Here is a 17732-nt window from a genome sequence, read left to right on the forward strand (position 1 = left end):
AATTTGTGAGTGAATCAAGGAAGAGGAATTCATTCTAAAATGTCTATGTGCTAATAATTACTCCGATTAAATTTTTAAGCCCTTATCTATATGTTTGACTTGAGGGAACTAAAATGCACTATTTCCCTCACATGTTAGGAAAAATCAGACAGAATAGCTTTGATCAGTAAGCCATGTTGGCTGAATCATTGACACAAGATTGCCTAGAGTCAGATAATCTTGATTGTAGAGCTGGTTCTACCAATAACTCTGACCTTGAGCAAATTGCTTAGTTTCTGCACAGGTAAAATGAAGAAGTTGTATGAAATGGTTTTTAAAATCCCTTCCAGTTATAAAATTCTGCAGTTCTGTGGATTATTCTAAAATTCAATACAGGACTGAAAGTGACTCTTTTTAGGATCATTCTCTTTCCTTCAACCTCTTCCTGACTGAATGTTAATCCTTGAGAATAGTTTCTTGTTATGCAACAGAACTGTTTGTCAGTCTCAGGTCTGAAACCACGTCACCCCCCACTACCACATTCACCCCACCTCACCCCATCCCACTCCACCCCCTCCACTGACTTGGGTTAAAAGTCAGACCCAATGTCAGACCAGGGGCTCTGGCAGGGAATTAAGGAGACAATGACAGGGAGAAGTGGGTGGAAGGCTGAAAGAGGGTGGAAGGAGTCAAGACCCAGGATCCTTAGCTTCAAGGCCTACGTCATTGGGGTGGAATGTTCCAGACTTTGCATCCTGCTGCATGAAAAGGAAAGATCCTGACTTAGTCACCCAAGTACATTGGATGCACCTTGGCAAAAATGAATCCATGCTTGGGAAGTTTTGCCATGAGCTAACCAGGGTAGAGACTGAGTGAGGACAAGAGGCCACCTTCCCCTCACTCCCGAACTCATCATGAGTAGGGTTAACTGGCAAAGGTCCACAGTGGGGTTGGCCAGAGCCACATCTCTGTGGGACAGTGGGGGCTCTTGATAGGGTGGTCAGCAACCATAGAAAATCACCAAAGACACCAGTGGAAAAATCTCTGGCATTTGAGACAACCAAAACCAGAAGGCATGGCAAGAAGCCAACAGTTACAGTTTAACCCCAAAGGGCATTTGAGTTCTCTCTCCTCTAGTGGACAGTAACAGGGAAACTACAATAATCTGGGGGTGGGGTGTGGGCAGTGGGGGAAGGCTGCTAATGAAGTTCCAGGTTTTTGGGACCATTATAATTTAGAGTATTAAGGTAATTGTAATCTTATTTATACATTGAGGTTGTTGAAGGCTGCTCTACATAGATTATGTTTTCAACTTTTGAAATTTCTTACAATGAAGGCCAGCAGGAAGTTAATAAGAGGATGAAATGGTCATTTCTGCATATTACCCTTAAATATTCATCAAGAAAACATGGTCAGGAGAAATAAGAACCCATGTTCTTACAAGAACCCTAACTCAATGAATGCCAGTCCACATTGTAAAATCTCCTTTTATTTATTTGCCTTATCACCTGAAAGTCGTTCTGTGTCATAAGAACTGTATCTTTATTTGAATGTTTCCATATAATATTCCAACTTCAGTCATGTACATTGTGACTAAAAAGAGTGTTATGTATTCAAGGAATACTTGTCAGCAAACACTATACTGAACATATTAACATTCTTTGAAATCTTATTTTTACGATTTCAAAACAAATCACTTTTATAAAGCTATTACATGAAGTAGTCACTGAGCCACTATTTGGGAAAATGGAAAGAAACTTTCAAGGATTAAGGCATATTTTCCCATTATATTCATATATAATTTAATACAAAGCTGTAAGTTCCATTTGTAAAACAGTTTGGACTAAGACGTATAAAAGGAAACTTATTTTCAAATCCAAGAAGGAAATCATTTTGGCACATATCATGTCTTAAAGTTGTGTATGTTGCTAACCCATCAGTTTCTCTGAATTTGCAGCCTATTCTGTTTCATACAGTCACTCAAAGATCTGCCCAAGACAGGCTCCAGAGCAGATACCATCATTCCCACAAATGCTGGCAAATTATGATCATATGTATATGTGCATATTTTATGTGTGTATGTGTGTGTATACGTATACATTATACACACAAATATATAGGCATATATTATATATATACATATAATTAAGAAGACACATTTTTTAATCTGAAAAGGCATACATCAAAATGTTAATCGTGGCTAATTCTAGGTTTAGAATTATTCAGTAAATTTTATGTTTTTTCAGCTTATTTTCCAGTGTTCCAAAACACTACTTGTACTACTTGTGAAATAGAAATATTTATTAAAACACTCTAGATGAATATTTTGTGGTTTGGAAACATGTTCATAATGAAGGGTGACTATTCTGACAGCAAACTTTCAACTTCAGGAAGTATAATCGATGAAGGGTCTCGCCGGCTGTGCTCTGAAATATCGTAACATTTGTCCCAAGGCCACTCTCTCCGTGTCTGCTCCCACCCGGTGACAACCTGACAGGGTGACTAAGACATGGGACTCCTCTGCTGGCCAATTTTTATGCAAGGACTCCCTCAGACACTTACTGAACTTTCCCTGGACTACATGGCATGGCATACCCAACCTCCTGTCCCTCTCTCCTTCACTGGACACCACGGTCTGATGCCTTGCCCAGTTCCTCCCAGCTCCCTCCCCATTTTCTCTTAGAGGTGTTTTCCTGTGAAATTCATGTGTATTTAATCCTATCTTGGTGTCTGGGGGCACCTAGGTGACTCAGTCAGTTAAGCATCTGCCTTCGGCTCAGGTCATAATCTTAGGGTCCTGGGACCAAGCTCCGGTGTCGAGCTCCCTGCTCAGCAGGGAGTCTGCTTCTACCTCTGCCCCTCCACCTACTTGTGCTTGCTCTCTCTCTCTCTCTCTCTCTCAAATAAATAAATAAAATCTTTTAAAAAAATCTTATCTAGGTGTCTACTTCTAGCAGAACCTGAAATAACACAGGCTACAAAACAATATAGCACATTATTATATTTTGGTTGGAGAAAAAATACACATATGCATATATGTGTATGTGTGTGCACGTGTGTATACATTACGTATATACACATATATCTAGGTGTATTTATAATAGAAAAAAGTAGGACAAGTGGCTCTCTCGGGATAGAACGAGTATATATAGGCAATTTTTGGTTTGTCTGTATTTTCTTAAATTTCTACAATAAGTAGGTATTACTGTGTAATATAAAAACGTAAACCTTTACCTGTTACTAATTCAGTTGAATCAGTGACAGAGTCATTTATACCTAATTTTACACTTTACCAGATTGGTTAAAGAATCCATCCGTTTGTTCATTTCTTCACAGAAACATTTGCTATGCCTGCTCTGTGTAAGCCCTATGCTAGGGTCCATGGCAGGTACAAGGGTAAAGAGGAATCAGCGAAATGAAGGAAGCAGGAATCTGAATGGAGAGGAGTGGACCTTGGGAAGTGCCCTGAGAAAGGCACAAAGCAAGTGTTAGGATGGTGAAGAAAGGACACCTGTCTGGAGGACCAGGGAGGTTGGTACAGAGGTGGCATTTCATCTAGACCCTGAAGGAACGGGCAATTTTTTTTTCTTTTACTTTGGAATTTTATTAAAACAGTCCCAACTGTTTGGATCACAGTTTGGGAGTGCTTTAAAGTTTGAGCCCCAGTTTTTTGTACTCTCTCATACGTCCTGGTGCAGGTAACATTGTTCATGGTACTTTCCACCCCCAGTTTTCCCATCCACCAACTTTCTCCTTCTAGGGATCTCCTTGCCAGCCCAGGCCTGCACCTGAATCAAGGAGTCATTATCTAAGGTTACTGTACTCTCAGTTTTCTGGCCAGCTAGTGTGGTTTCTTCAAATTCTTCTCTCAGCTTAAAGAAGATCTCATTAATTCAATTTAATTTAATTTTTTAAGTAGGCTCCATGCCCAGGGTGGAGCGAAACATGGGGCTTGAACTCACGACCCTGAGATCAAGACCTGAGCTGAGATCAAGAGTCAGACGCTTCACCAACTGAGCCACCCAGGTGCCCCAAGATCTCATTAATTCGAAAGATGCTTTTGGTTTTTATAAAAAAGTGATCACATCTCCATTTGTACCAATGGGCACAGTGGGTTTTACCAGACAGCCTAGTTTCTTGCTGGCTTTTCCTATTCCTTCAGTAACAGAAGTCTGAGCATCCAATCTTCAAGTATCTGTTTCAGTTGGATCAACTCTCTTTTTGGAGTTTCAAATGTTGGGCATATCCTGGTGCATCAGAGGCAGATGTTATAAAAACAGGTCCCTTTTTGATAAGTAAAAATGGGGAAAAGATGGTAGGCACAAGAGCAAAAGGCTAGGTCCCAGTGCTCTACCTTCAGCTCATGGAAGCAGTCGACTTTACAAATTAATAACATGCACCTGGTTTCTCTGTGGAAAACAGCACAGCTTTACCATGATCAGGAGCTCACCAGATTTCTCATCATTTCACCTAAAGGCCTAGACTCATTTGTTTCAAAGTGGCTTAGTATGGTAGTCTTTCCAGATTCGGAAACACCCGTGAAAATGTTGAAAATTATTTTGTCACGAACAGAACATCTTTCTTCCTGTTCAAGTATAGTTCTGAAATGTTGATGATTAGTATAAGTGGGGTGGAGTTGGGGCAGGAGTGTATATTACTAACATCATCCAACGTCAAGTTCTGCTACCTGAGCCCACAATGTCCCTTTGGCTCACGCTTGTGGCCTTGAATGTATTTCCTTTTTCTAAGAGTTCCATCCAAATCTCACAAGACCGTCCAGACTCGGAACCAGTAAACGTATAAAAGCACCTCCTAATCACTTCCTTATCTCCAACATCCTGCCTGTTCTTTGTTGTTAATAGATGAGCTGTTAGAAACTAAGAATCTTGACATCACGTGGAAAGGAAAGTAGTTCGAAGAAAAAAACAATAGAACACAAAGTTCAGTGAAATGCTGACTTTGAGTGTAACATAGACAAAGCAGTTATTCATAAATCTGAGGTAACATTCTTTTAGATTTTATTTAAAGAACTGCTATAGTAGCTGAAACTGGAGTCTACAAGTATTTCCTTAACATGTCATTTTTCCCCCAATTCAGATACATAAACTTATTATTATAAAGTTCTTCGGCATTCATAAGGTTTTCCATTTTATAATAGCAAGCATTTCAACGTTTATTTTGGAAAAAATGCTTAGAAAATGTCGTGAATTTTTCTAGTAAGTAAACCGATCATTAGGTCTAGGAACATGCAGAGTATCCATCTAGGGCCTCTCCTCACCCACAACCACCAACCCCCCAAAATGTCAAAAGTTAGTTTTCTTTCTGTTTTTGAATTTATATAGGAATTTTGCTTGATGAGAAGGTAAGAGGAAGGGAAAGAAGAGGGGGTACTCTTCTATAGGTCTATAAAATTCGGACGAAATTGTCTTACTGAAAACTTACTATGTGCTTGGCGTCACATTTCTGCTGGGCTTCTCCAGGGCAAGGAAGTAGAGAGGGAATGCCCGTACTCTGCGTACACAGACATAGGAAGCCCGGAGAGACCCCACAAAGTTTATTATCTGAATTTTGTCATTTGTAAACTTTTTGAGAATAAGAACTCCTTTTTAATCGAAGTGTCTTAAAAGGTGGCCCTCTACACAACAGCAATTATACTTTTGTCTGTTTCATTTTCAGACCATACTTGGGACCTTTGTGAAATCACTGACTCTTTACAATCACCCCACAGTCCCCAGAGGACATCCCCTCCTCCTGCCCCAAACTCTGAGGCTGAGACACAGGTCTTTTCTGTTCATTGATGAAAAGCATTGTGAGTCACCGAGCGATTCTGTTGCAAATATGATAAGCATTAGGGCCCTGAGTCTCAGAAAAGAGTGGGTTGAATTAAGGATTTTTCAGCCACCTTAGTACAATAATGGCAGCAGAGTGGAGAGGACTTAATGTCCAGATACTAGTGCAAATAAGATCAGGTTCAGCAAGGTTGGGAGAAGAGTGACAGGGGCAAGGGGAGGAATTCTATGGCACCCTAAATCCTGATTTATGTGGAAATTTACACACGTTGGGCAAGATTAAGGCAGGATGGCAAACCAAGGAAGAGGCAACCTCTCTCCCATTCCACTACACCCCCAGCCCTGCCAAAGAACCTACTGCAAATTAAGGCCAATGCTGCTCAGACTTTTTGTCTGCTGCCCTGTCAAGATTCCTTTTTCTTCAATTCTTTTTCACCATCGTGGAATGAGGTCAGTACTCTGTGATTGTCATTTCGTTCCAAATTCTTGAAATATTTTATTATTTACAAAAGATTTCCCTACTGACTTAGGACAGGAAAAAATATGAATGTGCAAACCCTGAGAGTTCCAATAATAAAAATTTCAATTGTCATGGCTTTAGTTAAGCAAAGATTATTCCTGAAGGACTTTTGAAGGAAAATATTTAGGAAACATGGTTTAATGTGTTTGTTTTTATTGAAGAGTTTTATTTTGTTTGTATGTGTATAAGTAACATATTCATTGTTTAAAATTTAGAAAAATACCACCAAAAAAGTATAAAAAATAAAATGAAGATTGTATCTAATGTCACCACCCAATGTTATATTTTGAAGTCTATCTTTCCAGATTTTTTTCTAAACATACCCACATTCAGGCATGTGCCCACAGTTTTAAATGTGATCAGAGTATTTTTCATAATCTGGCATGCAGTCTATCTACCTTTTTCACTATTTATAATATTGTGGCATCTTTTGGTTTCAAGGTATATAGATCTACATTATCCTTTTTAATCATTGCATTATATTCTATTGTGTCAAAGCACCAGCTCATTACTTATTAACATATACCAAGGTTGTTTTCTATTTTTTTACTATCATAAAGAAGGTTGAAGTAAACATCCTTGAACATACATCTTCAAATATATGTCCAATTATTTCTTCCTAGGAGCAGAATTGTTAGGTCAAGCAGTTTTCGTATTTAAAATTCCAATACATGTTGTTAAACAGCCTTGTGGGATGCTTATACCAATTCTACTCCCACTCCTAGGCTATAAAAATACCTCTGTCTCCACTGTGCCAAGGCTGGGGTTTCTCTTTTTTTTAAACTGTAGCATTAATCAACAACAAAAAATTAAATCTCATTGTTTTTGAGTGCAATTGGCTATGGAAAATGAATTTATTTTCTTATATTTATTGACCATTAGCAATACTTCTAAAAATAATCTGTTTATGACCTTTGTCCATTTCCTGCTGGCCTGTGGGGTTTTCTCCTTATGATTCCCAATAACCTTTTGTATGTTAGGGATAGTAACATTAGTCTGTAGAGACTCTAAATTCTGTGAGGGCCGAGACCATCTTCAATACCACACAGCCAGCATTTTAGTGTGATGCCTGATGCAGGGCAGACCCTGCCCATCATATATGTTGTAAGTAAATTCTCCCAGTTCATGTTTCTCTTCGTATTTTCTTAAGAATGTTTTTTTCTATCCGAAAGTCTTTAAGCTTCATATAGTAAAAATCTATCGATATATTCCTTATGATAGATGAATATCTGAGTCATGTATTTCCCATATGAAAATTATAAAAATAACAACAAACATTTACAAACACACTACACGTGTCAAGAACTGTTGCAAACACTTTACATATGCTCATTCATTTAATCCTTGGAACAAGTCTTTTGTCCAGTAGAATATGTCCCAATCTGCTCCCCACCTAATTACTCATCCTTTTAAAAACTGTTCTAGCTATTCTTCTCAATTGATCTCATTAATTTTAGTAAGCAATGCTTTCACATTTTTCTAAATCAGAAAGAGGAGGAGGGACAAAAGGAGATTTCTTGCTCACTCCCCTTTACTTCAACTGCCCTCATTTTCCTCCCCAGTGCTTGTGTGTGATTTTCCCTTTCCTTTACACAAATTGTAGCATGATATACACACTATTCTGCATCCTGGTTATTTGATTCACTTAGTAAAATATCCAAATGCTCTTTAAAATCACTTTGTCAGGGCACCTGACTGGCTCCTTTGGAAGAACATGCAACTCTTAATCTCGGGGTCATGAGTTTGAGCCCCATGTTGGGTGAAGAGATTACTAAAAATAATAAAGAAACCAAAAAAATAAAATAAAATCACTTTGTCAACTTTTGATCGTGATTGAGTTAAATTTATAAGCTTGGGGACAATTTTCATCTTTAAAATATTGTCTTCCCACTCAAGAATATATTATTTCTGTTTTTTTCTGATTTTCTTTTGTGTCCTTCAGTAGTTTTTTTTGTTTGTTTGTTTGTTTTTAAGATTCTTGGGTCTTCTTTTTTTTTTTTTTTTTTAAGATTTTATTTATTTATTTGACAGAGAGAGACACAGCGAGAGAGGGTACACAAGCAGGGGGAGTGGGAGAGGGAGAAGCAGGCTCCCTGCCGAGCAGGGAGCCCGATGTGGGACTCGATCCAGGGACTCGATCCAGGGACTCCAGGATCATGACCTGAGCCGAAGGCAGTCGCTTAACCAACTGAGCCACCCAGGCGCCCCCTTCAGTAGTTTTTAATTTTCTTCTTATAAATCCTATATATTTCTTACATTTATTTCTGAATAGTTGGTCTTTTCAATCTTTCTTTATCTGATAGGCCGAAAAAAAATGTCTCCTTTGTTTTGTTTTGTTTTTTAACTTGTATTTACGTTATTACCAATGAGGTAATACATTTTCATACATTTATTGATCATTATAGTCTCTGTAAGTTGAACTTCTCATCCTTATACGTCTGAATTATAGAGAAAACTTGAGAGGGTCCCCAGGACAACTAAAATAATTGTTCAACACATTAAAAATCTAATTCACCATTCCCACAATGCAATTTCTCCACCATGTTTCTCTGTTTCTGTTAATAGGATGATAATTCTCCGTTATTCAGGCTCAGAATCACATCACCTTCTTTGATAACTTTGTTCCTCTTCACCCCCATCTTATCTCATTTGCCTAAAGTGATTTTTAAAAATCTACTGTTGCAATTTCTCTTGCTTCTGACTCTTCCTTTTCATTGCCACAGGTTTCTTCATGTTCTCTATCCCTTTACCCAGAAATAGTCAGCTTTCTGGTCTACCCACCTCCCTCTCCCCTTCCGGTACCTGAGAGAATAGACAAAGTGCAGACCAATTATATTCCGTTGTTCATAAAATTTGAATGGTATACCACTGCCTCCTGTATTTGTCTCCTACCACTATCCTACTTTTTTCCTACAGCTCAGCAAAACCAAACTACCTAGTATTCCCAAAATATTCTCTATGATTTTCTGACTATACTTTTTCTTCTGCCATCACATGCACGGAAATGCTCTCCTTTTTTTTTTTTTTTTTTTTGCAAACCCATTGTTTCCTCAAGGCTCTGAAACATCATCTCCAAGAACCTTTCCTGTGATCTCCAACTCCTCTGAACTCCCAGAGTAACTTTGTTTCTCTTAAACTACTCACCCTATTATTATCACCACTATAAATTGTTTAAGCAAAGAGAATATGTCTTATATGATGGTATGATGAAAAAAATCCTGGGATATGTGGTCAGAGGATCTGTTGAAAGCCTCACTATTCACTTACTAATTGTTTTAGATGGGGTACGTCATTTAACTCTTACCTTAAGATCTTTAGTTGTGAATTGGTGGTGGTACTAATAATGTATATAACAAAAGAAGCTGTGAAGAACAAAGAAGATAATGTATGTGAAAAAAACTGTAAATTGTAAAGCACTGTATAATAAATATTGGCTTAGAATTGATACATTTAGTGTGCCTTGAGTTCCTACCCGTTTGCACATCACGCAATGTATCAAGGTGCCATATTCCATATAAGATAGCAGGAATAATTTGTAATAAGATTTTGCATCACAATCTAGTCTCAAAAATAAAAACTGTCATTATTAAGTGGTTGAGAAAATAACAGACTTTTTAAACACTGGTTTTATTAAAGGTAAAGAAGAGCCTTAAAAATACTGAGCACCCATGCCCACGTTAAAGATAGGTGACTGTTGTTACAGATTGTAAACAATTGCTAATCATGCTGACAGAAATCTTTCTGAATGACACATATTTCTATTAAAGAGTCTATGATACATGATGGCAGGGAGAGATAAAGATGAGATTAGCCGTTCTAACTCCTGTTTTCAGGTCTAGTCCTGAGGCAAAGAATAGCTGAGTAAATGAAGAAGACTGTTGATTTCCCAGGACTTCATTGTTATTATTTTCCTGAAATAAATTTTTAAATTGTTCATAGTAACAGTGTCTGGTGCTTCTCCCCACAGTGACATCACACAACACATACATACCGTATTTCATACACATAAGAGCATGTGCACATAAAGCCACCTTATTTATCCTAAAAGAGATAAGACAAAAATGGATGAGTGATTCTCTTCCTTCATATCACTATCTTCTTTGCATGAATTTGTAATCCCTTATCCAACACTCTGACTCAGAGCAAAAGACCTTGCTTTCCGCATATCTGAAAGGTTGGAGAGCCCTACAACCTTTCTACTGTCCCTCTCTCTCTCTCTCTTTTTTTAAGATTTATTTATTTATTTTAGAAAGAGAGAGCATGAGCAGGAGGGGTAGTGGGAGAGGGAGAGAGAATCCGAAGCGACCTTCACACTGAGCACAGAGCCCAACACAGGGCTTGATCTCACGACCCTGAGAGCACAACCTGAGCAGAAACCAAGAGTCGAACACTTAACCGACTCTGCTACCCAGCCTCCCCTGTCTCTCTCTTTCTGAGCTTAAGTTCTCTACATTGTCATCCATATTTCTTCATTGTTGTAAATGTTTTTATTGAAGTAAAAAATATATTCGGTAAAGTGACAAACTCACACTTAATTTTAGTTGTATAGCTCAATAGATTTTTGCATATGTTTGAATCCAAACAATCACCAGTTAAAAAACCCAGATCAAGATGTGGAACATTTCTTGTACTCCAGTAAGCTTCCTCATGACTCCCCATATTCAAACTCCTTACCCAGTGTCCTCTAGAGGTAACCACTAGTCTGACTTATATCACCATCAATTAGTTTTGCCTGTTCTTAAACTTCACGTGTATGGAATCATACAATGTGTACTCTTGTGTCTAGCTGTTTTCTCTTCCCAGAATATCTATGATACCTATTTTGTTAATCAGTAATTCATTCTTTTTACATATGTAACAGCTTTATTAAATATAATTCATATGCCATAAAATTCCCCCTTTCAAAGTACAAAATTCAGTGGGTTTTGGTATATTTAGAGTTATGAAACCATCACAATATATAATTTTAGAACATCTTTATCATCCCCACAAGAAACCTTATACCAATTAAGTCACTCCAAATTCCTCCCTTTTCTCCAGCTCCTGGTAACCATTAATCTACTTTCTGTCTATGGATTTGCCTATTGTGAACCATTCATATAAACAGGATCATACAGTATGCAGTCTTTTATGAGTGGCTTCTGTCAGTTAGCATAACATGTTCAAGGTTAATCCATGTTGTAGTATGTATCAGTACTTCATTCCTTTTTATTGCCAAATGCTATTCCATTGATGGAAATACCACATTATGTTTATCCTTTTACGGGCTTTGGAGTTGTTTCTACTTTTCGGCTATTATGAATAATGCTGCTATAAATATTTATGTACACATTTTTGTGTGGACATATATTCTCATTTCTCTTGAATATATTCTTAAGTTTCTAATTTTTATGAAGTCCAATTTACCTGTTTTTATAAGTGACAAAAGAAATAATAGTAATTATGGAGGCTGTCAAGTTCAAAATTCTATAGGATGAGCTGGCAGGCTGAAGACCCAGGAAGAGCCAATGCCACAGTTTTAGTTCAAAAGCCATTAGGCTGGAGAACCAGAAAGAGCTGATGTTCCAGTTCAAGTCAGAAAGCCATCTGCTGGAGAATTTCTCCTACTTGGGGGAGAGTTGGTCTTTATTCTATTCAAGCGTTCAATGATTGGATGAGGCCCATCCACATTATGGAGGGCAATCTGCTTTACTTAAAGTCCACCAATTTAAATGTTAATCTCATCCCAAAACACCCTCCCAGAAACACTCAGAATAATGTTTGACCCAGACAAGTGACACATAAAATAAACTAACACAGTTGGGTCATAGAGAGGGCATATGTTTAGCTTTAGTAGATACTGCCAAAGAGTTTTCCGACATGGATAAACCAATTTACACTCCCATCTGTATGCATGAGAGTTCAGGTTGCTCTCCATCTTTCTTTGCCAACACTTGGGCACTGTCAGTCCTAAATTTTAGCCATTCTGGTAGGCAGGTAGTGATTTGTAATTTGCATTTCCCCTATAAGAAATTATATTAAACACTTTCCTCCCTATTGGCCATTTGGAAGTCATCTTTGTAGTATACTTCTTCAGGAGCTTTTCCTCATTTAAAAAATTACATTGTTTGGTTTTTCTTATTGATTTACCCAGAAGTTTGGGGGGGGGTTTTGCATATTCTGAATGTGAGTCAATTGTCAATATATGTACTGAAACATATTCTCTCTTTACCACTCTCTTGATAGTGTCCTTTGATTAATAGAAGCTTTTTTGTTTTTAATTTCCCATTTAGGTCTATGACCCGTCTTGAATTAATTTTTATATATGGTGTGAGGTAGGAATCAAGTATCTTTTTATTCCATATGAGTAGCCAATTGCTCCAGCACCATTTGTTGAAAATATTATCCTTTCTTCACTGAATTGCAGCAGCGCCTTTGTCATAAATCAGTTCTATTTCTGGATTCTCTATTATGTTCCTTTGGTGTATTCATGTATCCTGGTGCCAATACCACACTGTCTTAATTACTGAGTCTTTTAATAAGTCTTTAAATTTGGTAGTATAAGTCTTTTAACTTAGTTCTTGTTTGAAATCTATCTTGGTTATTCTAGGCCCTTATATTTCCATATAAATATTAGAATCAACTTTCAATTTGCATGCACACACACACATACACACACATTGGGGGAAATTTTCTTCCTTTCTTGTTTATTGTTGTCTCAGAAAATATCCCTTCTCCTAAAAAGTTCACACTCTCCTTTTGTGCCTTCAGTGTTAATCTCCTAGGCTTCTCTTGCATGCTCAAGCATCATCACCTCATTCTTCCATCTTCAGTCTTTCACTGTTCTTTGGATTGTTCCCTTCAGCAGATAAACACAGTTAAATGTCTCTTATTTCCTACCAAAGCAAAACAAACAAGCAAAAACAAATGTTTTTCAACCTTACATTTCCCCCATTTACTGTACTGTCTTTACCATCTAATATTTTTAAATATATGCATATACAGCTTTAATTATAAAACGCTGTAACATTATACAAAATCTGGAAAACTCATTGTTCAACCACTCCAAGACAATTATGATTATTTCATAGTATCTTTATATACATATGCATGTATGCTTTTGGGTGTTGTAATCTATGTGTGTTTTTTAAAAGTCTTCTATCTTCTTCCTTCACTTAATATTATAAAAATTTTTCCATACTGTTCCATAATCATAATAATTACTTTAAATAACTGCATCACACACAATTGATTACACAAATCCTGATTCTTAAAATTATAGTATATTCAGAAATTTTTGTTCCTTCCAATTTTTATTCATGTAAGTAAATATCGCTATAAACATTTTCATTCATGTAGCTTTCCCTTTCATGACTACCAAGCCTTTGGAAAGAAGAGTCTGTATTTCATACTTCTAACCTACCTATCTGCTCATTCCTTGACTCCTGAAATCTACCTGCTCCTACATTACTATTAAAAAAAAAAAAACAAAAAAAAACACCTCTCTTAAAGGTCACAATGACCTTCTAGTCAGCAACCCAATGCCTCTAAGTCTACATCATCCTGAATCTCTTCATAGCACTAAACACTTTTGGCCTTTTTGAAACTCCACCCATTCTCCTTAATTTCTGTACTATATATAGTCCAATTTTGCCTACTTCTCTTGCTTTCCCTGTTTCTACCTCATCCTCCAGGGTTGTGTCGTAGACCGTCTCCACTCCTCCTCTCCTTTGACAATCTCATGGCTTCATTTATTTTCTCTCTGCAGATGACATCCAGTGTATATCCCCAACTCTGATCTTCTTTTTGAACTCCAGTCTCATGTTTTCAGATGCTGATCATCTCCATCTAGATATCTCTTTAGCATCTCAAATTAGAAGGACTATCGCGAAGATCATCATCTTTCCTTCCACAACTTTTCCTCTTCCTATGTACGTAGTCATTTAGGCTTAAACCCTGAGTCGTCTTTGACTCTCATCTCTCTGTCTTTGACTCCTCAATACTTGTTCCATCATATAAACCAGGAACTGTTTCATGAATGGGCATGGGATTCAATTATGGCCTAAAAGATGGGGTATGCGTGGGAAAGTGGTTCTGGGAAACATTTTCCCTTTCTTAAGAAGACCTCTCCTCTTCCTCTGGACATTATGACTTCGAGATATGATCATTGGGACCGCCATTACCATCTTGCCATCAGCCAGACAATGATGCCAACACCCAAGACATCAGAGCAGAGGTGGAAAGAACTTGGTCTTTGGTGATATTATCAAGCTTCTGGATCTTTTAAACCTGAAGTCTACTCTAGTTTACAATATCCAAATTTACAAGACCTAATTTCCTTATTGCTTAATCCATTTTAAATTGAGATTTGTTACATGCCAGTGAGAACATCCTTACTGATAGACCACTTTATATCAATTCGTCATTATCTCTAATTTGGGCTATTGCAGTGCTATGTGATCTTTATGCCTTCAAACCTAATCTATTTCATACACCTGCTGCTAGATGATCCTTCCTAATGAACTATTTGATCATGTCCTTGGTTTTCTCCAAAGACCTTTAGTAACTTCCTATTGCCTAGAGAATAGTTCAGACTCAGCAGCTCAGCATTTGTGGTTTTATGCTTTCCATACCTCGTGTAACAGATACACAGAATTAAGTACTATCCCTCAAATGTACCTCTCCCTTTCCTGCTTTCTTCCTGCTTTTCTTTCCCTGGAATACTCTTATTCCACCTACTCCTGTCCATATACAATTTTCTTCTTGAAGCTATCCCTTCCCTATTTCCACCCCCTGAAAAGTAATCTCTCCTTCCCCTAAACTTCTATGGTCTTTATTACTACCTTGAATTGGTATTATTTATCTAGCATAATCTCTTCTACTACCAGTACTGTTCCATGGAATTTTCTGTGAAGATGGTTAATGAGCACTTGAAATGTGGTTAGTGCAACTGATGGCCTGAATTTTTCATTTTGTTTCAATTAATTACTTTGAATATAAATAGCTACAAGTATGTAGTGGCCACTGTATCAAACAGCATAGTCCTAGACTAAAAGGCTCTTGAATGTAGCACAGGGATTTTGTCTCTTTTCTCTCTAATCACTACAAAGAGCATTGGAAAGGCACAGTATATTTTATTCTCTCTTATTTTCTCCACAGAGCTTTGTGGCCAATAGACACTGAATAATTATTAGATCGTTAAATTTGGAAATCACATTTACCAAATACAGTATATAAGTAAGGGTTCCGAACTATTCTTGTTCTAAATTCAAGTAGATTAAATGGGGAAGAAGGGTAAGCTGAATGGACAAAACTCTCACCTGTTACTGAGATACAATGGCTAGCCCATACTAAAAGGATCTGTTTCTATTGACCTGTCTACCTTCCAACTTTACTCTCTTCGTCAAGCAGAACTCTGTAGTTTAAAGCTCTTTGTTTTTGAAAACTTTTAATTTTGCAGTAATTTCAAACTTAGTGAGAAATTTCCAAGAACAGCACATAAATCTCCATATTCACCAGGTTTTTAAAATATTTAAGCATTTCTTAGAATTTAAAAATACTCCCGCAGTTGCCAAGGGCTGGGGGAGGGGAGAGGGATTTAGTGTTTAGTTGGGTATAGAGTTTCAATGTTGCAAGATGAAAAAGTTTTACAACTCTGTTGTACAATAATGTGAATATACTTAACACTATTGAACTACACACTTAAAAATGGTTAAGATGGTAAGTTTTATGTTATATGGTGTTTTTACCACACACACAGACAATACACTCCACCACCTTCAAGCACGAGAACAGTTAAACCATCTTTGAAAAATAAGTTATAATTCTATTATAGACCCCAAAAAAGAAAATATCTTTTCTTTTATCCTCCAGAAATCAATCTGTTTTGTGTTTTCAAATCCTTGTATTTTCAAATTCCCTATGGCTCATTTTAAATTCCTTATTTTATAAGGGAACCCCTTTTTCATCATATTCCAACCTCAATAGAAATACAATTGATTCTTTAATAAAAATAATAACCTAGATTCACCAATCTTTAAATTTTTTTTTAAAGATTGTGTATGTGTATGGGAGACATGAGAGATGTGTCTGTGTGCATGTGTGTGTTTGTGTGTGTGTGTAATTTCTTTTTTCTGAACCAGTTGGGAGAAAATCCCATACATAATGTCCACTTACCCTTTAATATTTCAGTGTTTTCTTAGGAATAAGGATATTCTCGGACATACCATATTCAGGAAATTTAACATTGATACAGTAGTTTTATCTACTCTGCAGTCCATATTCCAACTGCACCAATTATCCCAATAATTCCTTTATAGCAATTTTCTGCTCCAGGAGAAGATCCGGTTCGGGGTCACATTTTGCATTTAATTGCCATGTTTCTTTAGTTTCATTTAATCTGCGGCCTTGTTTTGTTTTGTCTTTTACGACATTGACAATGTTTTAAGGATACAGGCCAGTTATTTTATAAAACTTTCTTCTTTTGGGGTTTGTCTGATGCTTCCTCATAATTAGATCCAGGTTAAAGCTCTTCAATGTATGTTCACACCTACCATACTCATGTTTATAAAGCATTCTGTTTCTATTAAAATACACATTTATTTCATTAAGTAAGTTTCTAAAAATATTTTTGTATAAAACACACAATTCTACTATTTCAAGAAGTTGTTGGCTTTGTGCTTTTTAGTGGTTTCAAGTGAAATTTACTTAATAATAGATCCAATTTCTCTAAACTCATTTATTCAATTACTTTAACATTAAGTATGGAAATAATTCATCAGACAGGACTACTAAAAGTATCAAGGTCTGGTGATTTTTTATTACCCACCAGTGAATAAATTAAACCTATAGTATTTCCATTTTTTATTTCTACATCTCTTAATGATATCAACAGGAGAGAAAATACTTGAATTCTGATATTGTAAATAACAAGTACTTTTGGCTTTTGACATGGTAAAGGTTTTGAGTTGGTTCTTTATTCCAAGATTACAGGTATTTTTAAATGATGAGTGGGGAAAAAGGAACTGGGAAAAGTCCCTTAACTGTATAGAAACCTGTACTTCTTAAAAAATATTAAAAAAAAAAAAATTCACTACAGCTATAGCGCTCATTCTGGAAACAAAAATAAAAATGGTCCTTCAGGATTTTTCTGGGGAATAAGTAAGAATTGTTTCAAGGAAGAAACTGGCAGGGATGTGGACATTTTGGACAGGGACAGAAAAATGCCGTAGTGTTTTGGACACCACGAAAGCACTAGAATCTTTAAATAAATATTTTACATTGTGAGAAATGTCTGAGGGTTAAACACGTTTCCCCCCCCCCCCCAGGGGAAATTAAACAAATATTTCTTTAAGAAGATAGAAACAAGTCTCCCCTTCTCCCCCCAAGTTAAAGTGTCTTTGGCTCTGCTTCTAGGACTTCTAGGAATGTGCAATTAAAATAAAATCGAAACAACAAAACCCTTG

This window comes from Mirounga angustirostris, unplaced genomic scaffold, assembly GCF_029215605.1.
Source record: "Mirounga angustirostris isolate CCGP_5_RB_7025 unplaced genomic scaffold, mMirAng1.0.hap1 SCAF_8, whole genome shotgun sequence".
Lineage (NCBI taxonomy): Eukaryota > Metazoa > Chordata > Mammalia > Carnivora > Phocidae > Mirounga > Mirounga angustirostris.